General features: G+C 41.3%; 1 protein-coding gene across 1 annotated transcript in view; it reads left to right on the top strand.

The window, feature by feature from the left end:
• LOC140404050 (SH3 domain-binding protein 1-like) overlaps positions 1 to 23,870 on the top strand; it is a 90,195-nt gene that overhangs the window by 5,451 nt on the left and 60,874 nt on the right. The gene's annotated exons all lie outside the window — the stretch shown is intronic.

Genomic DNA, 23,870 nt, shown 5'->3' with positions numbered 1-23,870 from the left:
CCATCAAATAACACGGGCTTATAACCCCCCCCCCCCGGGTCCATCCACCCGTCACACTGGCTGCTCTCAACTGAGTGAACATCCACACATCTGGGTCACTAAAATAGACCGCAAACAAGGCCTTACTGACAGCCATCCCATAAACTGCACTCATGCCATACTGGGCTATAACTGGTAGCACTTGCTCCTCCGAACCAGAAGTAAATATCAGGGAGCACTGACACTCCAATGCAGTACTGAGTGTTGATAGTCTTGTGTAGAATTGAGTGAGCATTAATTCTCTGGTGTAATACTGAGGCACAATTGATGCTTTTGTGGAGTACTCAGTGAGCATTGATGCTCTGGTGTAATACTAAGGCACTGTTGATGCTTTTATGCAGTACTGAGTGAGCAATGATGCTCTGGTGTAATACTGAGGCACTTTTGATGCTCTGGTGTAGTACTGAGTGAGCGTTGATGCTCTGGTGTAATACTGATGGACTATTGATGTTCTGGTGTAGTACTGAGTGAGCATTGATGCTCTGGTGTAATACTGATGGACTATTGATGTTCTGGTGTAGTACTGAGTGAGCATTGATGCTCTGGTGTAATATTGATGGGCTATTGATGCTTTAATGTAGTACAAAGTAAGCATTGATGCTCTGGTGTAATATTGAGGCACTATTGGTGCGTTTTTGTAGTACTGAGTGAGCGCTGAGGCTCTGGGGTAATACTGATGGACTATTGATGCTCTAGTGTAGTACTGAGTGCGTGTTGATGCTCTGGTGTAATACTGAGGCACTATTGATGTTCTGGTGTAATACTGAGGCACTATTGATGCTCTGGTGTAGTACTGAGTGAGCATTGATGCTCTGGTGCAATACTGATGGACGATTGATGTTCTGGTGTAGTACTGAGTGAGCGTTGATGCTCTGGTGTAATACTGAGGCACTATTGATGCTCTGGTGTAATACTGAGGTACTATTGATGCTTTGGTGAAGTACTGAGTGAGCATTGATGCTCTGGTGTAATATTGATGGGCTATTGATGCTTTTATGAAGTACTAAGTGAGCATTGATGCTCTGGTGTAATATTGAGGCACTATTGATGCGTTTTTGTAGTACTGAGTGAGCGCTGATGCTCTGGTGTAATACTGATGGACTATTGATGCTCTGGTGTAGTACTGAGTGTGCGTTGATGCTCTGGTGTAATTCTGAGGCACTATTGATGCTTTTGTGTAGTACTGAGTGAGCGTTGATGCTCTGGTGCAATACTGATGGACAAGTGATGCTCTGGTGTAGTACTGAGTGAGCGTTGATGCTCTGGTGTAATACTGAGGCACTGTTGATGCTTTTATGCAGTACTGAGTGAGGAATGATGCTCTGGTGTAGTACTGAGTGAGCATTAATGCTCTGGTGTAATACTGATGGACTATTGGTGCTCTGGTGTAGTACTGAGTGTGCATTGATGCTCTGGTGTAATACTGAGGCACTATTGATGTTCTGGTGTAGTACTGAGTGAGCATTGATGCTCTGGTGTAATATCGATGGACTATTGATGCTTTTGTGTAGTACTGGGTGTGCGTTGATGCTCTGGTGTAATACTGAGGCACTGTTGAGGCTTTGGTGTAATACTGACGGACTATTGATGCTCTGCTGTAGTACTGAGTGAGCATTGATGCTCTGGTGTAATACTGAGGTACTATTGATGCTTTGGTGTAGTACTGAGTGAGGGTTGGTGCTCTGGTGTAATATTGATGGATTATTGATGCTCTGGTGTAGGACTGAGTGTGTGTTGATGCTCTGGTGTAATACTGAGGCACTATTGATGCTTTTGTGTAGTACTGAGTGCGTGTTGATGCTCTGGTGTAGTACTTAGTGAGCATTGATGCTCTGGTGCAATACTGATGGACTATTGATGCTCTGGTGTAGCACTGAGTGAGCAGTGATGCCCTGGTGTAATACTGAGGCACTATTGCTGCTTTTATGTAGTACTGAGTGAGCGTTGATGCTCTGGTGTAATATTGATGGGCTATTGATGCTTTTATGTAGTACTGAGTGAGCATTGATGCTCTGGTGTAACACTGAGGCACTGTTGATGCTTTGGTGTAGTACTGAGTGAGCGTTGATGCTCTGGTGTAATACTTAGATTATCATAGAATTTACACTACAGAAGGAGACCATTCGGCCCATCGAGTCTGCACCGGCCCTTGGAAAGAGCACCCTATCCAAGGTCAACACCTCCACCCTATCCCCATAACCCAGTAGCCCCACCCAACACTAAGGGCAATTTTGGACACTAAGGGGCAATTTATCATGGCCAATCCACCTAACCTGCACATCTTTGGACTGTGGAAGGAAACCGGAGCACCCGGAGGAAACCCACGCACACACGGGGAGGATGTATAGACTCCGCACAGACAGTGACCCAAGCCGGAATCGAACCTGGGACCCTGGAGCTGTGAAGCGATTGTGCTAGCCACAATGCTACCATGCTGCACCAAGTACTGAGTGAGTGTTGATGCTCTGGTGTAATACTGAGTGAGTGTTGATGCTCTGGTGTAATACTGATGGACTATTGATTCTCCGGTGTAGTACTGAGGGACTATTGATGCTCTGCTGAAGTACTGATCAAGTGTTGATCTTCTGATGTTGTCCTGAGTGAGTGTTGATGCTCTTGTGTAGTACTGAGTAAGTGCTCATGCTCTGGTGTAGGAGTGAGTGAGCGTTGATGCTCTGAGGTAATACTGAGAGAGTGTTATTGATCCTGAGTAGTATTTAGGGAGTTTTGATCCTCTGCTGTGGTACTGAGTGAGTGTTAATGCTCCTGAGTAGTATTGAGGGAGTGCTGATACGCTGGTGTAGTGCTGAATAGTATTGATGCTCTGGTGTATTACTGAATAGTGTTGATGCTCTGGTATAGTAATGCATAGTGTTGATGCTCTGGTGTAGTATGAATAGTGTTGATGCTCTGGTGTAGTACTGAATAGTGTTGATGCTCTGGTGTAGTACTGAATAGTGTTGATGCTCTGGTGTAGTACTGGACAGTGTTGATGCTCTGGTGTGCGACTGAATAGTGTTGATGCTCTGGTGTCGTACTGAATAGTGTTGATGCTTTTTCTAGTACTGAATAGTGCTGATGCTCTGGTGTAGTACTGAATAGTGTTGATGCTCTGGTGTATTACTGAAGAGTGTTGATGCTATGGTGTAGTACTGAATAGTGTTGATGCTCTGGTGTAGTACTGAATAGTGTTGATGCTCTGGTGTGGTACTGAATTGTTTTGACGCTCTGGTGTAGTACTGAATAGTGTTGATGCTCTGGTGTAGTACTGAATAGTGTTGATGCTCTGGTGTGGTACTGAATTGTTTTGACGCTCTGGTGTCGTACTGAATAGTGTTGATGCTCTGGCACAGTACTGAATAGTGTTGATGCTCTGGTGTGATACTGAATAGTGTTGACGCTCTGGTGTAGTACTGAATAGTGTTGACGCTCTGGTGTAGTACTGAATAGTGTTGATGCTCTGGTGTGGCACTGAATAGTGTTGATGCTCTGGTGTCGTACTGAATAGTGTTGATGCTCTGGCAGAGTACTGAATAGCGTTGATGCTCTTTTCTAGTACTGAATAGTGTTGATGCTCTGGTGTATTACTGAATAGTGTTGATGCTCTGGTGTATTACTGAATAGTGTTGATGCTCTCGTGTGTGACTGAATAGTGTTGATGTTCTGGTGTAGTACTGAATAGTGTTGATGCTCTGGTATAGTACTGAATAGTGTTGATGCTCTGGTGTAGTACTGAATAGTTTTGATGCTCTTGTGCAGTACTGAAATGTGTTGATGCTCTGGTGTAGTACTGAATGCTGTTGATGTTCTGGTGTAGTACTGAATCGTGTTGATGCTATTTTCTATTACTGAATAGTGTTGATGCTCTGGCAGAGTACTGAATAGCGTTGATGCTCTTTTCTAGTACTGAATAGTGTTGATGCTCTGGTGTATTACTGAATACTGTTGATGCTCTCGTGTGTGACTGAATAGTGTTGATGCTCTGGTGTATTACTGAATAGTGGTGTTGCTCTGTTGTAGTACTGAATAGCGTTGATGCTCTGGTGTATTACTGAATTGTGTTGATGCTCTGGTGTAATACTGAATAGTGTTGATGCTCTGATGTAGGACTGAATAGTGTTGATGCTTTGGTGTAGTGCTGAATAGTGTTGATGCTCTGGTGTATTACTGAATAGTGTTGATGCTCTGGTGTAGTACTGAATAGTGTTGATGCTCTGGTGTAGTACTGAATAGTGTTGATGCTCTCGTGTAGTACTGAATAGTGTTGATGCTCTGATGTAGGACTGAATAGTGTTGATGCATTGGTGTAGTACTGAATAGTGTTGATGCTCTAGTGTAGTACTGAATAGTGTTGATGCTCTGGTGTGGTACTGAATAGTGTTGATGCTCTGGTGTAGTACTGAATAGTGTTGATGCTGTGGTATAGTACTGAATGCTATTGATGTTCTGGTGTAGTACTGAATAATGTTGATGCTCTCGTGCAGTACTGAATAGTGTTGATGCTCTGGTGTAGTACTGAATAGTGTTGATGCTCTGGTGTGGTACTGAATAGTGTTGATGCTCTGGTGTAGTACTGAATAGTGTTGATGCTGTGGTGTAGTACTGAATGCTGTTGATGTTCTGGTGTAGTACTGAATAGTGTTGATGCTGTGGTGTAGTACTGAATAACGTTGATGCTCTTTTCTAGTACTGAATAGTGTTGATGCTCTGGTGTATTACTGAATAGTGGTGTTGCTCTGTTGTAGTACTGAATAGCGTTGATGCTCTGGTGTATCACTGAATAGTGTTGATGCTCTGGTGTAGTCCTGAATAGTGTTGATGCACTGATGTAGGAATGAATAGTGTTGATGCTTTGGTGTAGTGCTGAATAATGTTGATGCTCTGGTGTATTACTGAATAGTGTTGATGCTCTGGTGTAGTACTGAATAGTGTTGATGCTCTGATGTAGTACTGAATAGCGTTGATGCTCTAGTGTAGTACTGAATAGTGTTGATGCTCTGATGTAGTACAGAATAGTGTTGATGCTGTGGTGTAGTACTGAATGCTGTTGATGTTCTGGTGTAGTACTGAATAGTGTTGATGCTCTGGTGTAGTACTGAATAGCGTTGATGCTCTAGTGTAGTACTGAATAGTGTTGATGCTCTGATGTAGCACTGAATAGTGTTGGTGCTCTGGTGTATTACTGAATAGTGTTGATCCTCTGGTGTAGTACTGAATAGTGTTGATGCTCTGATGTAGGACTGAATAGTGTTGATGCTTTGGTGTAGTGCTGAATAATGTTGATGCTCTGGTGTAGTGCTGAATAGTGTTGATGCTCTGGTGTATTACTGAATAGTGGTGATGCTCTGGTGTATTACTGAATAGCGTTGATGCTCTAGTGTAGGACTGAATAGTGTTGATGCTCTCGTGTATTACTGAATAGTGTTGATGGGCTGGTGTAGTGCTGAATAGTGTTGATGCCCTGGTGTAGTACTGAATAGTGTTGATGCTCTGGTGTGTGACTGAATAGTGTTGATGCTCTGGTGTGCGACTGATTAGTGTTGATGCTCTGGTGTAGTACTGAATAGTGTTGATGCTCTGGTGTGCGACTGAATAGTGTTGATGCTCTGGTGTGCGACTGAATTGTGTTGATGCTCTGGTGTTGTACTGAATAGTGTTGATGCTCTGGTGTATTACTGAATAGTGGTGATGCTCTGGTGTAGTACTGAATAGTGTTGATGCTCTGATGTAGGAATGAATAGTGTTGATGCTCTGGTGTATTACTGAATAGTGTTGATGCTCTGGTGTAGTACTGAATAGTGTTGACGCTCTGGTGTATTACTGAATAGTGTTGATGCTCTGGTGTGCGACTGAAAAGTGTTGATGCTCCGGTGTCGTATGAATAGTGTTGATGCTCTGGCATAGTACTGAATAGTGTTGATGCTCTGGTGTTGTACTGAATAGTGTTGATGCTCTGGTGTATTACTGAATAGTGTTGATGCTCTGGTGTATTACTGAATAGTGTTGATGTTATGATGAAGTACTGAATAGTGTTGATGTTGTGGTGTAGAACTGAATGCTGTTGATGTTGTGGTGTAGTGCTGAATAGTGATGATGCTCTGGTGTAGTACTGAATAGTGTTGATGCTCTGGTGAAGTACTGAATAGCGTTGATGCTCTTTTCTAGTACTGAAGAGTGTTGATGCTCTGGTGTATTACTGAATAGTGGTGTTGCTCTGTTGTAGTACTGAATAGCGTTGATGCTCTGGTGTATCACTGAATAGTGTTGATGCTCTGGTGTAGTACTGAATAGTGTTGATGCTCTGGTGTGGTACTGAATAGTGTTGATGCTTTGGTGTAGTGCTGAATAGTGTTGATGCTCTGGTGTAGTGCTGAATAGTGTTCATGCTCTGGTGTATTACTGAATAGTGGTGATGCTCTGGTGTGGTACTGAATAGTGTTGATGCTTTGGTGTAGTGCTGAATAGTGTTGATGCACTCGTGTATTACTGAAAAGTGTTGATGGTCTGGTGTAGTGATGAATAGTGTTGATGCTCTGGTGTATTACTGAATAGTGTTGATGCTCTGGTGTAGTGCTGAATAGTGTTGATGCACTCGTGTATTACAGAAAAGTGTTGATGGTCTGGTGTAGTGCTGAATAGTGTTGATGCTCTGGTGTATTACTGAATAGTGTTGATGCTCTGGTGTATTACTGAATAGTGTTGATGCTCTGGTGTAGTACTGAATAGCGTTGATGCTCTGGTCTGCGACTGAATAGTGTTGATGCTCTGGTGTAGTGCTGAATAGTGATGATGCTCTGGTGTATTACTGAATAGTGTTGAGGCTCTGGTGTATTACTGAATAGTGTTGATGCTCTGGTGTACTACTGAATAGTGTTGATGCTCTGGTCTGCGACTGAATAGTGTTGATGCTCTGGCAGAGTACTGAATAGCGTTGATGCTCTTTTCTAGTACTGAATAGTGTTGATGCTCTGGTGTATTACTGAATAGTGTTGATGCTCTCATGTGTGACTGAATAGTGTTGTTGATCTGGTGTAGTACTGAATAGTGTTGGTGCTCTGCTGTAGTACTGAATAGTGTTGATGCTCTGGTGTCGTACTGAATAGTTTTGATGCTCTGGTGTTGTACTGAACAGTGTTGATGCTGTGGTGTAGTACTGAATCCTGTTCAGGTTCTGGTGTAGTACTTAATAGTGTTGATGCTATTTTCTAGTACTGAATAGTGTTGATGCTCTGGTGTATTACTGAATAGTGTTGATGCTCTGGTGTATTACTGAATAGTGTTGATGCTCTCGTGTGTGACTGAATAGCATTGATGCTCTGGTTTAGTACTGAACAGTGTTGATGCTCTGGTGTAGTACTGAATAGTGTTGATGCTCTGGCGTAGTACTGAATAGTGTTGATGCTCTGGTGTGCGACTGAATAGTGTTGATGCTCTGGTGTGCGACTGAATAGTGTTGATGCTCTGGTGTAGTACTGAATAGTGTTGATGCTCTGGTGTGGTACTGAATAGTGTTGATGCTTTGGTGTAGTGCTGAATAGTGTTGATGCTCTGGTGTAGTGCTGAATAGTGTTCATGCTCTGGTGTATTACTGAATAGTGGTGATGCTCTGGTGTGGTACTGAATAGTGTTGATGCTTTGGTGTAGTGCTGAATAGTGTTGATGCACTCGTGTATTACTGAAAAGTGTTGATGGTCTGGTGTAGTGATGAATAGTGTTGATGCTCTGGTGTGTGACTGAATAGTGTTGATGTTCTGGTGTAGTACTGAATAGTGTTGATGCTCTGGTGTCATACTGAATAGTGTTGATGCTCTGGCAGAGTACTGAATAGTGTTGATGCTCTGGTGTATTACTGAATAGTGTTGATGCTCTGGTGTCGTACTGAATAGTGTTGATGCTCTGGTGTAGTACTGAATAGTGTTGATGCTCTGGTGTATTACTGAATAGTGTTGATGCTCTGGTGTATTACTGAATAGTGTTGATGCTCTCGTGTGTGACTGAATAGTGTTGATGTTCTGGTGTAGTACTGAATAGTGTTGATGCTCTGGTGTAGTACTGAATAGTGTTGATGCTCTGGTGTAGTACTGAATAGTGTTGATGCTCTGGTGTAGTACTGAATAGTTTTGATGCTCTGGTGTAGTACTGAATGCTGTTGATGTTCTGGTGTAGTACTGAATCGTGTTGATGCTATTTTCTATTACTGAATAGTGTTGATGCTCTGGTGTCGTACTGAATAGTGTTGATGCTCTGGCAGAGTACTGAATAGCGTTGATGCTCTTTTCTAGTACTGAATAGTGTTGATGCTCTGGTGTATTACTGAATAGTGTTGATGCTCTGGTGTATTACTGAATACTGTTGATGCTCTCGTGTGTGACTGAATAGTGTTGATGCTCTGGTGTATTACTGAATAGTGGTGTTGCTCTGTTGTAGTACTGAATAGCGTTGATGCTCTGGTGTATTACTGAATTGTGTTGATGCTCTGGAGTAATACTGAATAGTGTTGATGCTCTGATGTAGGACTGAATAGTGTTGATGCTTTGGTGTAGTGCTGAATAGTCTTGATGCACTCGTGTATTACTGAATAGTGTTGATGGTCTGGTGTAGTGCTGAATAGTGTTGATGCTCTGGTGTAGTCCTGAATAGTGTTGATGCTCTGGTGTATTACTGAATAGTGTTGATGCTCTGGTGTAGTACTGAATAGTGTTGATGCTCTGGTGTAGTACTGAATAGTGTTGAAGCTCTCGTGTAGTACTGAATATTGTTGATAGCTCTGATGTAGGACTGAATAGTGTTGATGCATTGGTGTAGTACTGAATAGTGTTGATGCTCTAGTGTAGTACTGAATAGTGTTGATGCTCTGGTGTGGTACTGAATAGTGTTGATGCTCTGGTGTAGTACTGAATAGTGTTGATGCTGTGGTATAGTACTGAATCCTATTGATGTTCTGGTGTAGTACTGAATAATGTTGATGCTCTCGTGCAGTACTGAATAGTGTTGATGCTCTGGTGTAGTACTGAATAGTGTTGATGCTCTGGTGTGGTACTGAATAGTGTTGATGCTCTGGTGTAGTACTGAATAGTGTTGATGCTGTGGTGTAGTACTGAATGCTGTTGATGTTCTGGTGTAGTACTGAATAGTGTTGATGCTGTGGTGTAGTACTGAATAACGTTGATGCTCTTTTCTACTACTGAATAGTGTTGATGCTCTGGTGTATTACTGAATAGTGGTGTTGCTCTGTTGTAGTACTGAATAGCGTTGATGCTCTGGTGTATCACTGAATAGTGTTGATGCTCTGGTGTAGTCCTGAATAGTGTTGATGCACTGATGTAGGAATGAATAGTGTTGATGCTTTGGTGTAGTGCTGAATAATGTTGATGCTCTGGTGTATTACTGAATAGTGTTGATGCTCTGGTGTAGTACTGAATAGTGGTGATGCCCTGATGTAGTACTGAATAGCGTTGATGCTCTAGGGTAGTACTGAATAGTGTTGATGCTCTGATGTAGTACTGAATAGCGTTGATGCTCTAGTGTAGTACTGAATAGTGTTGATGCTCTGATGTAGTACAGAATAGTGTTGATGCTGTGGTGTAGTACTGAATGCTGTTGATGTTCTGGTGTAGTACTGAATAGTGTTGATGCTCTGGTGTAGTACTGAATAGCGTTGATGCTCTAGTGTAGTACTGAATAGTGTTGATGCTCTGATGTAGCACTGAATAGTGTTGGTGCTCTGGTGTATTACTGAATAGTGTTGATCCTCTGGTGTAGTACTGAATAGCGTTGATGCTCTGATGTAGGACTGAATAGTGTTGATGCTTTGGTGTAGTGCTGAATAATGTTGATGCTCTGGTGTAGTGCTGAATAGTGTTGATGCTCTGGTGTATTACTGAATAGTGGTGATGCTCTGGTGTATTACTGAATAGCGTTGATGCTCTAGTGTAGGACTGAATAGTGTTGATGCTCTCATGTATTACTGAATAGTGTTGATGGGCTGGTGTAGTGCTGAATAGTGTTGATGCTCTGGTGTAGTACTGAATAGTGTTGATGCTCTGGTGTGCGACTGAATAGTGTTGATGTTCTGGTGTGCGACTGAATAGTGTTGATGCTCTGTTGTAGTACTGAATAGCGTTGATGCTCTGGTGTATTACTGAATTGTGTTGATGCTCTGGTGTAATACTGAATAGTGTTGATGCTCTGATGTAGGACTGAATAGTGTTGATGCTTTGGTGTAGTGCTGAATAGTCTTGATGCACTCGTGTATTACTAAATAGTGTTGATGGTCTGGTGTAGTGCTGAATAGTGTTGATGCTCTGGTGTAGTCCTGAATAGTGTTGATGCTCTGGTGTATTACTGAATAGTGTTGATGCTCTGGTGTAGTACTGAATAGTGTTGATGCTCTGGTGTAGTACTGAATAGTGTTGATGCTCTGGTGTAGTACTGAATAGTGTTGATGCTCTGATGTAGGACTGAATAGTGTTGATGCATTGGTGTAGAACTGAATAGTGTTGATGCTCTAGTGTAGTACTGAATAGTGTTGATGCTCTGGTGTGGTACTGAATAGTGTTGATGCTCTGGTGTAGTACTGAATAGTGTTGATGCTGTGGTATAGTACTGAATGCTATTGATGTTCTGGTGTAGTACTGAATAATGTTGATGCTCTCGTGCAGTACTGAATAGTGTTGATGCTCTGGTGTAGTACTGAATAGTGTTGATGCTCTGGTGTGGTACTGAATAGTGTTGATGCTCTGGTGTAGTACTGAATAGTGTTGATGCTCTGGTGTATTACTGAATAGTGGTGTTGCTCTGTTGTAGTACTGAATAGCGTTGATGCTCTGGTGTATAACTGAATAGTGTTGATGCTCTGGTGTAGTCCTGAATAGTGTTGATGCACTGATGTAGGAATGAATAGTGTTGATGCTCTGGTGTAGTACTGAATAGTGTTGATGCTGTGGTGTAGTACTGAATAACGGTGATGCTCTTTTCTAGTACTGAATAGTGTTGATGCTCTGGTGTATTACTGAATAGTGGTGTTGCTCTGTTGTAGTACTGAATAGCGTTGATGCTCTGGTGTATAACTGAATAGTGTTGATGCTCTGGTGTAGTACTGAATAGTGTTGATGCTCTGGTGTAGTACTGAATAACGGTGATGCTCTTTTCTAGTACTGAATAGTGTTGATGCTCTGGTGTATTACTGAATAGTGGTGTTGCTCTGTTGTAGTACTGAATAGCGTTGATGCTCTGGTGTATTACTGAATAGTGTTGATGCTCTGGAGTAGTACTGAATAACGTTGATGCTCTGGTGTGGTACTGAATAGTGTTGATGCTCTGGTGTGGTACTGAATAGTGTTGATGCTCTGGTGTAGTACTGAATAGTGTTGATGCTGTGGTATAGTACTGAATCCTATTGATGTTCTGGTGTAGTACTGAATAATGTTGATGCTCTCGTGCAGTACTGAATAGTGTTGATGCTCTGGTGTAGTACTGAATAGTGTTGATGCTCTGGTGTGGTACTGAATAGTGTTGATGCTCTGGTGTAGTACTGAATAGTGTTGATGCTGTGGTGTAGTACTGAATGCTGTTGATGTTCTGGTGTAGTACTGAATAGTGTTGATGCTCTGGTGTAGTACTGAATAACGTTGATGCTCTTTTCTAGTACTGAATAGTGTTGATGCTCTGGTGTATTACTGAATAGTGGTGTTGCTCTGTTGTAGTACTGAATAGCGTTGATGCTCTGGTGTATAACTGAATAGTGTTGATGCTCTGGTGTAGTCCTGAATAGTGTTGATGCACTGATGTAGGAATGAATAGTGTTGATGCTTTGGTGTAGTGCTGAATAATGTTGATGCTCTGGTGTATTACTGAATAGTGTTGATGCTCTGGTGTAGTACTGAATAGTGGTGATGCTCTGATGTAGTACTGAATAGCGTTGATGCTCTAGGGTAGTACTGAATAGTGTTGATGCTCTGATGTAGTACTGAATAGCGTTGATGCTCTAGTGTAGTACTGAATAGTGTTGATGCTCTGATGTAGTACAGAATAGTGTTGATGCTGTGGTGTAGTACTGAATGCTGTTGATGTTCTGGTGTAGTACTGAATAGTGTTGATGCTCTGGTGTAGTACTGAATAGCGTTGATGCTCTAGTGTATTACTGAATAGTGTTGATGCTCTGATGTAGCACTGAATAGTGTTGGTGCTCTGGTGTATTACTGAATAGTGTTGATCCTCTGGTGTAGTACTGAATAGCGTTGATGCTCTGATGTAGGACTGAATAGTGTTGATGCTTTGGTGTAGTGCTGAATAATGTTGATGCTCTGGTGTAGTGCTGAATAGTGTTGATGCTCTGGTGTATTACTGAATAGTGGTGATGCTCTGGTGTATTACTGAATAGCGTTGATGCTCTAGTGTAGGACTGAATAGTGTTGATGCTCTCATGTATTACTGAATAGTGTTGATGGGCTGGTGTAGTGCTGAATAGTGTTGATGCTCTGGTGTAGTACTGAATAGTGTTGATGCTCTGGTGTGCGACTGAATAGTGTTGATGTTCTGGTGTGCGACTGAATAGTGTTGATGCTCTGTTGTAGTACTGAATAGCGTTGATGCTCTGGTGTATTACTGAATTGTGTTGATGCTCTGGTGTAATACTGAATAGTGTTGATGCTCTGATGTAGTACTGAATAGTGTTGATGCTTTGGTGTAGTGCTGAATAGTCTTGATGCACTCGTGTATTACTGAATAGTGTTGATGGTCTGGTGTAGTGCTGAATAGTGTTGATGCTCTGGTGTAGTCCTGAATAGTGTTGATGCTCTGGTGTATTACTGAATAGTGTTGATGCTCTGGTGTAGTACTGAATAGTGTTGATGCTCTGGTGTAGTACTGAATAGTGTTGATGCTCTCGTGTAGTACTGAATAGTGTTGATGCTCTGATGTAGGACTGAATAGTGTTGATGCATTGGTGTAGAACTTAATAGTGTTGATGCTCTAGTGTAGTACTGAATAGTGTTGATGCTCTGGTGTGGTACTGAATAGTGTTGATGCTCTGGTGTAGTACTGAATAGTGTTGATGCTGTGGTATAGTACTGAATGCTATTGATGTTCTGGTGTAGTACTGAATAATGTTGATGCTCTCGTGCAGTACTGAATAGTGTTGATGCTCTGGTGTAGTACTGAATAGTGTTGATGCTCTGGTGTGGTACTGAATAGTGTTGATGCTCTGGTGTAGTACTGAATGCTGTTGATGTTCTGGTGTAGTACTGAATAGTGTTGATGCTCTGGTGTAGTACTGAATAGCGTTGATGCTCTTTTCTAGTACTGAATAGTGTTGATGCTCTGGTGTATTACTGAATAGTGGTGTTGCTCTGTTGTAGTACTGAATAGCGTTGATGCTCTGGTGTATAACTGAATAGTGTTGATGCTCTGGTGTATTACTGAATAGTGTTGATGCTCTGGTGTAGTACTGAATAACGGTGATGCTCTTTTCTAGTACTGAATAGTGTTGATGCTCTGGTGTATTACTGAATAGTGGTGTTGCTCTGTTGTAGTACTGAATAGCGTTGATGCTCTGGTGTATAACTGAATAGTGTTGATGCTCTGGTGTAGTCCTGAATAGTGTTGATGCACTGATGTAGGAATGAATAGTGTTGATGCTTTGGTGTAGTGCTGAATAATGTTGATGCTCTGGTGTATTACTGAATAGTGTTGATGCTCTGGTGTAGTACTGAATAGTGGTGATGCTCTGATGTAGTACTGAATAGCGTTGATGCTCTAGTGTAGTACTGAATAGTGTTGATGCTCTGATGTAGTACTGAATAGCGTTGATGCTCTAGTGTAATACTGAATAGTGTTGATGCTCTGATGTAGTACAGAATAGTGTTGATGCTGTGGTGTAGTACTGAATGCTGTTGATGTTCTGGTGTAGTACTGAATAGTGTTGATGCTCTGGTGTAGTACTGAATAGCGTTGATGCTCTAGTGTAGTACTGAATAGTGTTGATGCTCTGATGTAGCACTGAATAGTGTTGGTGCTCTGGTGTATTACTGAATAGTGTTGATCCTCTGGTGTAGTACTGAATAGTGTTGATGCTCTGATGTAGGACTGAATAGTGTTGATGCTTTGGTGTAGTGCTGAATAATGTTGATGCTCTGGTGTAGTGCTGAATAGTGTTGATGCTCTGGTGTATTACTGAATAGTGGTGATGCTCTGGTGTATTACTGAATAGCGTTGATGCTCTAGTGTAGGACTGAATAGTGTTGATGCTCTCATGTATTACTGAATAGTGTTGATGGGCTGGTGTAGTGCTGAATAGTGTTGATGCTCTGGTGTAGTACTGAATAGTGTTGATGCTCTGGTGTGCGACTGAATAGTGTTGATGTTCTGGTGTGCGACTGATTAGTGTTGATGCTCTGGTGTAGTACTGAATGGTGTTGATGCTCTGGTGTGCGACTGAATAGTGTTGATGCTCTGGTGTGCGACTGAATAGTGTTGATGCTCTGGTGTTGTACTGAATAGTGTTGATGCTCTGGCATAGAACGGATTAGCGTTGATGCTCTGGTGTATTACTGAATAGTGTTGATGCTCTGATGTAGTACTGAATAGTGTTGACGCTCTGATGTAGGACTGAATAGTGTTGATGCTCTGGTGTATTACTGAATAGTGTTGATGCTCTGGTGTAGTACTGAATAGTGTTGACGCTCTGGTGTATTACTGAATAGTGTTGATGCTCTGGTGTGCGACTGAAAAGTGTTGATGCTCCGGTGTCGTATGAATAGTGTTGATGCTCTCGCATAGTACTGAATAGTCTTGATGCTCTGGTGTTGTACTGAATAGTGTTGATGCTCTGGTGTATTACTGAATAGTGTTGATGCTCTGGTGTATTACTGAATAGTGTTGATGTTATGATGAAGTACTGAATAGTGTTGATGCTCTGGTGTAGTACTGAATAGTGTTGATGCTCTGGTGTAGGACTGAATAGTGTTGATGCTCTGGTGTGCTACTGAATAGTTTTGATGCTCTGGTGTAGTACTGAATGGTGTTGATGCTCTGATGTAGGACTGAATACTGTTGATGCTCTGGTGTATTACTGAATAGTGTTCATGCTCTGGTGTAGTACTGAATAGTGTTGATGCTCTGGTGTAGTACTGAATAGTGTTGATGCTCTGATGTAGGACTGAATAGTGTTGATGCATTGGTGTAGCACTGAATAGTGTTGATGCTCTGGTGTAGCACGGAATAGTGTTGATGCTCTGGTGTGGTACTGAATAGTGTTCATGCTCTGGTGTAGTACTGAATAGTGTAGATGCTGTGGTGTAGTACTGAATGCTGTTGATTTTCTGGTGTAGTACTGAATAGTGTTGATGCTCTGGTGTAGTACTGAATAGCGTTGATGCTCTTTTCTAGTACTGAATAGTATTGATGCTCTGGTGTATTGCTGAATAGTGGTGTTGCTCTGTTGTAGTACTGAATAGCGGAGATGCTCTGTTGTATTACTGAATAGTATTGATGCTCTGGTGTAGTACTGAATAGTGTTGATGCTCTGGTGTATTACTGAATAGTGGTGATGCTCTGGTGTCGTACTGAATAGTGTTGATGCTCCGATGTAGGACTGAATAGTGTTGATGCTCTGGTGTATTACTGAATAGTGTTGATGCTCTGGTGTAGTACTGAATAGTGTTGACGCTCTGGTGTATTACTGAATAGTGTTGATGCTCTGGTGTGCAACGGAATAGTGTTGATGCTCTGGTGTAGTATGAATAGTGTTGATGCTCTGGCATAGTACTGAGTAGTGTTGATGCTCTGGTGTAGTACTGAATAGTGTTGATGCTCTGGTGTATTACTGAATTGTGTGGATGTTATGATGAAGTACTGAATAGTGTTGATGCTCTTTTCTAGTACTGAATAGTGTTGATGCTCTGGTGTATTACTGAATAGTGGTGTTGCTCTGTTGTAGTACTGAATAGCGTTGATGCTCTGCTGTCGTACTGAATAGTGTTGATGCTCTGATGTAGGACTGAATAGTGTTGATGCTTTGGTGTAGTGCTGAATAGTGTTGATGCTCTGGTGTAGTGCTGAATAGTGTTCATGCTCTGGTGTATTACTGAACAGTGGTGATGCTCTGGTGTATTACTGAATAGCGTTGATGCTCTAGTGTAGTACTTAATAGTGTTGATGCACTCGTGTATTACTGAATAGTGTTGATGGTCTGGTGTAGTGCTGAATAGTGTTGATGCTCTGATGTATTACTGAATAGTGTTGATGCTCTGGTGTATTACTGAATAGTGTTGATGCTCTGGTGCATTACTAAATAGTGTTGATGCTCTCGTGTGTGACTGAATAGTGTTGATGTTCTGGTATAGTACTGAATAGTGTTGATGCTCTGTTGTATTACTGAATAGTGTTGATGCTCTGGTGTAGTACTGAATAGTGTTGATGCTCTGGTGTAGTACTGAATAGTTTTGATGCTCTGGTGTAGTACTGAACAGTGTTGATGCTGTGGTGTAGTACTGAATGCTGTTGATGTTCTGGTGTAGTACTGAATAGTGTTGATGCTATTTTCTAGTACTGAATAGTGTTGATGCTCTGGTGTATTACTGAATAGTGTTGATGCACTGGTGTATTACTGAATAGTGTTGATGCTCTCGTGTGTGACTGAATAGTGTTGATGCTCTGGTGTAGTACTGAATAGTGGTGATGTTATGGTGTATTACTGAATAGTGTTGATGCTCTCGTGTATTACTGAATAGTGTTGATGCTCTCGTGTGTGACTGAATAGTGTTGATGCTCTGGTGTAGTACTGAATAGTGTTGATGTTGTGGTGTAGTACTGAATGCTGTTGATGTTGTGGTGTAGTGCTGAATAGTGATGATGCTCTGGTGTAGTACTGAATAGCGTTGATGCTCTTTTCTAGTACTGAATAGTGTTGATGCTCTGGTGTATTACTGAATAGTGGTGTTGCTCTGTTGCAGTACTGAATAGCGTTGATGCTCTGGTGTATCACCGAATAGTGTTGATGCTCTGGTGTAGGACTGAATATTGTTGATGCTCTGGTGTGGTACTGAATAGTGTTGATGCTTTGGTGTAGTGCTGAATAGTGTTCATGCTCTGGTGTATTACTGAATAGTGGTGATGCTCTGGTGTGGTACTGAATAGTGTTGATGCTTTGGTGTAGTGCTGAATAGTGTTGATGCACTCGTGTATTACTGAAAAGTGTTGATGGTCTGGTGTAGTGCTGAATAGTGTTGATGCCCTGGTGTATTACTGAATAGTGTTGATGCTCTGGTGTAGTGCTGAATAGTGTTGATGCACTCGTGTATTACAGAAAAGTGTTGATGGTCTGGTGTAGTGCTGAATAGTGTTGATGCTCTGGTGTAGTGCTGAATAGTGCTGATGCTCTGGTGTATTACTGAATAGTGTTGATGCTCTGGTGTATTACTGAATAGTGTTGATGCTCTGGTGTACTACTGAATAGTGTTGATGCTCTGGTCTGCGACTGAATAGTGTTGATGCTCAGGTGGCGTACTGAATAGTGTTGATGCTCTGGCAGAGTACTGAATAGCGTTGATGCTCTTTTCTAGTACTGAATAGTGTTGATGCTCTGGTGTATTACTGAATAGTGTTGATGCTCTGGTGTATTACTGAATAGTGTTGATGCTCTCATGTGTGACTGAATAGTGTTGTTGATCTGGTGTCGTACTGAATAGTGTTGATGCTCTGGTGTAGTACTGAATAGTGTTGATGCTCTGGTGTAGTACTGAATAGTTTTGATGCTCTGGTGTAGTACTGAACAGTATTGATGCTGTGGTGTAGTACTGAATCCTGTTGAGGTTCTGGTGTAGTACTAAATAGTGTTGATGCTATTTTCTAGTACTGAATAGTGTTGATGCTCTGGTGTATTACTGAATAGTGTTGATGCTCTGGTGTATTACTGAATAGTGTTGATGCTCTTGTGTGTGACTGAATAGTGTTGATGCTCTGGTGTAGTACTGAATAGTGGTGATGTTATGGTGTATTACTGAATAGTGTTGATGCTCTGGTGTATTACTGAATAGTGTTGATGCTCTCGTGTGTGACTGAATAGTGTTGATACTCTGGTGTAGTACTGAATAGTGGTGATGTTATGGTGTATTACTGAAGAGTGTTGATGCTCACTAATTACTGAATAGTGTTGATGCTCTGTTGTAGTACTGAAGAGCGTTGATGCACTGGTGTATTACTCAATAGTGTTGATGCTCTGGTGTAGTCCTGAATAGTATTGATGCTCTGATGTAGGACTGAATAGTGTTGATGCTCTGGTGTGGTACTGAATAGTGTTGATGCTCTGGTGTAGTACTGAATAGTGGTGATCTTATGGTGTATTACTGAATAGTGTTGATGTTATGGTGTAGTACAGAATAGTGTTGATGCTCTGGTGTAGTACTGAATAGTGTTGATGCTCTGGTGTAGTACTGAATAGCGTTGAAGCTCTAGTGTAGTACTGAAAAGTGTTGATGCTCTCGTGTATTACTGAATAGTGTTGATGCTCTGGTGTAGTACTGAATAGCGTTGATGCTCTGGTGTAGTACTGAATAGTGTTGATGCTCTCGTGTACTACTGAATAGTGTTGATGGTCTGGTGTAGTACTGAATAGCGTTGACGCTCTGGTGTAGTGCTGAATAGTGTTGATGCTCTAATGTAGGACTGAATAGTGTTGATGCATTGGTGTAGTACTGAATAGTGTTGGTGCTCTGGTGTATTACTGAATAGTGTTGATGCACTGGTGTAGTACTGAATAGTGTTGATGCTCTGGTGTATTACTGAATATTGGTGATGCTGTGGTGTATTACTGAATAGTGTTGATGCTCTGGTGTAGCACTGAATAGTGTTGATGCTCTGCTGTTGTACTGAATAGTGTTGATGCTCTGATGTAGGACTGAATAGTGTTGATGCTTTGGTGTAGTGCTGAATAGTGTTGATGCTCTGGTGTAGTGCTGAATAGTGTTCATGCTCTGGTGTATTACTGAACAGTGGTGATGCTCTGGTGTATTACTGAATAGCGTTGATGCTCTAGTGTAGTACTTAATAGTGTTGATGCACTCGTGTATTACTGAATAGTGTTGATGGTCTGGTGTAGTGCTGAATAGTGTTGATGCTCTGATGTATTACTGAATAGTGTTGATGCTCTGGTGTATTACTGAATAGTGTTGATGCTCTGGTGCATTACTAAATAGTGTTGATGCTCTCGTGTGTGACTGATTAGTGTTGATGTTCTGGTATAGTACTGAATAGTGTTGATGCTCTGTTGTATTACTGAATAGTGTTGATGCTCTGGTGTAGTACTGAATAGTGTTGATGCTCTGGTGTAATACTGAATAGTTTTGATGCTCTGGTGTAGTACTGAACAGTGTTGATGCTGTGGTGTAGTACTGAATGCTGTTGATGTTCTGGTGTAGTACTGAATAGCGTTGATGCTCTTTTCTAGTACTGAATAGTGTTGATGCTCTGGTGTATTACTGAATAGTGTTGATGCTCTGGTGTATTACTGAATAGTGTTGATGCTCTCATGTGTGACTGAATAGTGTTGTTGATCTGGTGTAGTACTGAATAGTGTTGATGCTCTGGTGTAGTACTGAATAGTGTTGATGCTCTGGTGTAGTACTGAATAGTTTTGATGCTCTGGTGTAGTACTGAACAGTATTGATGCTGTGGTGTAGTACTGAATCCTGTTGAGGTTCTGGTGTAGTACTAAATAGTGTTGATGCTATTTTCAAGTACTGAATAGTGTTGATGCTCTGGTGTATTACTGAATAGTGTTGATGCTCTGGTGTATTACTGAATAGTGTTGATGCTCTTGTGTGTGACTGAATAGTGTTGATGCTCTGGTGTAGTACTGAATAGTGGTGATGTTATGGTGTATTACTGAATAGTGTTGATGCTCTGGTGTATTACTGAATAGTGTTGATGCTCTCGTGTGTGACTGAATAGTGTTGATGCTCTGGTGTAGTACTGAATAGTGGTGATGTTATGGTGTATTACTGAAGAGTGTTGATGCTCACTAATTACTGAATAGTGTTGATGCTCTGTTGTAGTACTGAAGAGCGTTGATGCACTGGTGTATTACTGAATAGTGTTGATGCTCTGGTGTAGTACTGAATAGTATTGATGCTCTGATGTAGGACTGAATAGTGTTGATGCTCTGGTGTGGTACTGAATAGTGTTGATGCTCTGGTGTAGTACTGAATAGTGGTGATCTTATGGTGTATTACTGAATAGTGTTGATGTTATGGTGTAGTACAGAATAGTGTTGATGCTCTGGTGTAGTACTGAATAGTGTTGATGCTCTGGTGTAGTACTGAATAGCGTTGAAGCTCTAGTGTAGTACTGAAAAGTGTTGATGCTCTCGTGTATTACTGAATAGTGTTGATGCTCTGGTGTAGTACTGAATAGCGTTGATGCTCTGGTGTAGTACTGAATAGTGTTGATGCTCTCGTGTACTACTGAATAGTGTTGATGGTCTGGTGTAGTACTGAATAGCGTTGACGCTCTGGTGTAGTGCTGAATAGTGTTGATGCTCTAATGTAGGACTGAATAGTGTTGATGCATTGGTGTAGTACTGAATAGTGTTGGTGCTCTGGTGTATTACTGAATAGTGTTGATGCACTGGTGTAGTACTGAATAGTGTTGATGCTCTGGTGTATTACTGAATATTGGTGATGCTGTGGTGTATTACTGAATAGTGTTGATGCTCTGGTGTAGCACTGAATAGTGTTGATGCTCTGCTGTTGTACTGAATAGTGTTGATGCTCTGATGTAGGACTGAATAGTGTTGATGCTTTGGTGTAGTGCTGAATAGTGTTGATGCTCTGGTGTAGTGCTGAATAGTGTTCATGCTCTGGTGTATTACTGAACAGTGGTGATGCTCTGGTGTATTACTGAATAGCGTTGATGCTCTAGTGTAGTACTTAATAGTGTTGATGCACTCGTGTATTACTGAATAGTGTTGATGGTCTGGTGTAGTGCTGAATAGTGTTGATGCTCTGATGTATTACTGAATAGTGTTGATGCTCTGGTGTATTACTGAATAGTGTTGATGCTCTGGTGCATTACTAAATAGTGTTGATGCTCTCGTGTGTGACTGATTAGTGTTGATGTTCTGGTATAGTACTGAATAGTGTTGATGCTCTGTTGTATTACTGAATAGTGTTGATGCTCTGGTGTAGTACTGAATAGTGTTGATGCTCTGGTGTAATACTGAATAGTTTTGATGCTCTGGTGTAGTACTGAACAGTGTTGATGCTGTGGTGTAGTACTGAATGCTGTTGATGTTCTGGTGTAGTACTGAATAGCGTTGATGCTCTTTTCTAGTACTGAATAGTGTTGATGCTCTGGTGTATTACTGAATAGTGTTGATGCTCTGGTGTATTACTGAATAGTGTTGATGCTCTCATGTGTGACTGAATAGTGTTGTTGATCTGGTGTAGTACTGAATAGTGTTGATGCTCTGGTGTAGTACTGAATAGTGTTGATGCTCTGGTGTAGTACTGAATAGTTTTGATGCTCTGGTGTAGTACTGAACAGTATTGATGCTGTGGTGTAGTACTGAATCCTGTTGAGGTTCTGGTGTAGTACTAAATAGTGTTGATGCTATTTTCAAGTACTGAATAGTGTTGATGCTCTGGTGTATTACTGAATAGTGTTGATGCTCTGGTGTATTACTGAATAGTGTTGATGCTCTTGTGTGTGACTGAATAGTGTTGATGCTCTGGTGTAGTACTGAATAGTGGTGATGTTATGGTGTATTACTGAATAGTGTTGATGCTCTGGTGTATTACTGAATAGTGTTGATGCTCTCGTGTGTGACTGAATAGTGTTGATGCTCTGGTGTAGTACTGAATAGTGGTGATGTTATGGTGTATTACTGAAGAGTGTTGATGCTCACTAATTACTGAATAGTGTTGATGCTCTGTTGTAGTACTGAAGAGCGTTGATGCACTGGTGTATTACTGAATAGTGTTGATGCTCTGGTGTAGTACTGAATAGTATTGATGCTCTGATGTAGGACTGAATAGTGTTGATGCTCTGGTGTGGTACTGAATAGTGTTGATGCTCTGGTGTAGTACTGAATAGTGGTGATCTTATGGTGTATTACTGAATAGTGTTGATGTTATGGTGTAGTACAGAATAGTGTTGATGCTCTGGTGTATTACTGAACAGTGGTGATGCTCTGGTGTATTACTGAATAGCGTTGATGCTCTAGTGTAGTACTTAATAGTGTTGATGCACTCGTGTATTACTGAATAGTGTTGATGGTCTGGTGTAGTGCTGAATAGTGTTGATGCTCTGATGTATTACTGAATAGTGTTGATGCTCTGGTGTATTACTGAATAGTGTTGATGCTCTGGTGCATTACTAAATAGTGTTGATGCTCTCGTGTGTGACTGATTAGTGTTGATGTTCTGGTATAGTACTGAATAGTGTTGATGCTCTGTTGTATTACTGAATAGTGTTGATGCTCTGGTGTAGTACTGAATAGTGTTGATGCTCTGGTGTAATACTGAATAGTTTTGATGCTCTGGTGTAGTACTGAACAGTGTTGATGCTGTGGTGTAGTACTGAATGCTGTTGATGTTCTGGTGTAGTACTGAATAGCGTTGATGCTCTTTTCTAGTACTGAATAGTGTTGATGCTCTGGTGTATTACTGAATAGTGTTGATGCTCTGGTGTATTACTGAATAGTGTTGATGCTCTCATGTGTGACTGAATAGTGTTGTTGATCTGGTGTAGTACTGAATAGTGTTGATGCTCTGGTGTAGTACTGAATAGTGTTGATGCTCTGGTGTAGTACTGAATAGTTTTGATGCTCTGGTGTAGTACTGAACAGTATTGATGCTGTGGTGTAGTACTGAATCCTGTTGAGGTTCTGGTGTAGTACTAAATAGTGTTGATGCTATTTTCAAGTACTGAATAGTGTTGATGCTCTGGTGTATTACTGAATAGTGTTGATGCTCTGGTGTATTACTGAATAGTGTTGATGCTCTTGTGTGTGACTGAATAGTGTTGATGCTCTGGTGTAGTACTGAATAGTGGTGATGTTATGGTGTATTACTGAATAGTGTTGATGCTCTGGTGTATTACTGAATAGTGTTGATGCTCTCGTGTGTGACTGAATAGTGTTGATGCTCTGGTGTAGGACTGAATAGTGTTGATGTTGTGGTGTAGTACTGAATGCTGTTGATGTTGTGGTGTAGTGCTGAATAGTGATGATGCTCTGGTGTAGTACTGAATAGCGTTGATGCTCTTTTCTAGTACTGAATAGTGTTGATGCTCTGGTGTATTACTGAATAGTGGTGTTGCTCTGTTGCAGTACTGAATAGCGTTGATGCTCTGGTGTATCACCGAATAGTGTTGATGCTCTGGTGTAGGACTGAATAATGTTGATGCTCTGGTGTGGTACTGAATAGTGTTGATGCTTTGGTGTAGTGCTGAATAGTGTTGATGCTCTGGTGTAGTACTGAATAGTGTTCATGCTCTGGTGTATTACTGAATAGTGGTGATGCTCTGGTGTGGTACTGAATAGTGTTGATGCTTTGGTGTAGTGCTGAATAGTGTTGATGCACTCGTGTATTACTGAAAAGTGTTGATGGTCTGGTGTAGTGCTGAATAGTGTTGATGCTCTGGTGTATTACTGAATAGTGTTGATGCTCTGGTGTAGTGCTGAATAGTGTTGATGCACTCGTGTATTACAGAAAAGTGTTGATGGTCTGGTGTAGTGCTGAATAGTGTTGATGCTCTGGTGTAGTGCTGAATAGTGCTGATGCTCTGGTGTATTACTGAATAGTGTTGATGCTCTGGTGTATTACTGAATAGTG

The sequence above is a fragment of the Scyliorhinus torazame genome, chromosome 29 (genome assembly GCF_047496885.1).
Source record: "Scyliorhinus torazame isolate Kashiwa2021f chromosome 29, sScyTor2.1, whole genome shotgun sequence".
NCBI lineage: Eukaryota > Metazoa > Chordata > Chondrichthyes > Carcharhiniformes > Scyliorhinidae > Scyliorhinus > Scyliorhinus torazame.
Note: the sequence above shows the minus strand (reverse complement) of the source record. Positions and strands in the feature narration are given on the sequence as shown.